Below are 1,069 nucleotides of genomic sequence, written 5' to 3'. Positions count from 1 at the left end.
AAAAAAAAAAAAAAAAAAAGAACATTCTCACTTGAAAAATTTTTTACTTGAGGGAATGGTGTTTTTCATTTTGTTTTGTTTTGATAATCAAACAAGAAAAGCTAAAGGCTAGTGGTGCAAGCAGCAGAACTAGCAGAACACTTTCTTAGTTGAGAAGAGAGACTTGTATGGTAATAATGAGACACGGAGCAAAGACAAAGAAAGTCTGAGAATCCCTCTACCATCTGATGACGGTAATGAAAGACCTATTACAGGAGCAGGTCGGGAGAGAACAATGTATTACAAGCTTGCCTATAGTCACTGTTAGAGAGACTAAGATCAGTAATGAAGGGAACTGTCAATTAAAATGAAATAAACACCGCTTATTGCTTTTGTCATTCATTCGTCAAACATTCATTGACCACCTACAGTATACCAGGCACTGTCTTAGGGACGTGGAGGTGAGTAAGAAATATTTTCTTTGCTTGATGCACTTGTAAAATAATTCAGGGGACAGCTGGAAGATAACTACTTCCAATACTATGAGAAATGTTCTCCAATACACTTCTGTTAGAGTTTAATTGTATTACATACTAGGGATCAATTAGCTCTGAACAAGTTTCACAGAGAAGGAAATGTTTGAGTCAGACCTGGAAAGGTGGGAGTTGCTATGCATGAGGCCAATATCATAGGATACATGGAATTGGTTGCTTTGAGAGTCCAAATTAATCATTTAGGTAAAGCTATTTACTAAGGCATATTACAAAGGCTTAAGCTGCAAGTAACAAAAACTCAGACACACCGTGGTTTAAATAATAATGAAATTTATTAATTCACAAATTCAAAATTCCAGAAATAAAATGGTCTTAGTTCCTCCCCACTTTCCCCTCTGCCATCCTCAGTTTTGGCTTCATCTTTGAATTGGTAACACAGTGGGGCAGGAGCCCTAAATATCATACAAAAAAGCAAAATGTGCAGAGGAGAAGAGAAACGGTCCCTCTGGCTCTTTCTTTTAGGGGTAAGGGAATTTTATGGAGGCCAGAATTTTTACTTTCCCTTTTGTCTCACGGGACAACTGAGTTCTCTAAAT

This window comes from Callorhinus ursinus, unplaced genomic scaffold (assembly GCF_003265705.2).
Source record: "Callorhinus ursinus isolate GAN/ISIS: 27379988/994484 unplaced genomic scaffold, GSC_fseal_2.0 scaffold5, whole genome shotgun sequence".
Classification (NCBI taxonomy): domain Eukaryota; kingdom Metazoa; phylum Chordata; class Mammalia; order Carnivora; family Otariidae; genus Callorhinus; species Callorhinus ursinus.
Note: the sequence above shows the minus strand (reverse complement) of the source record.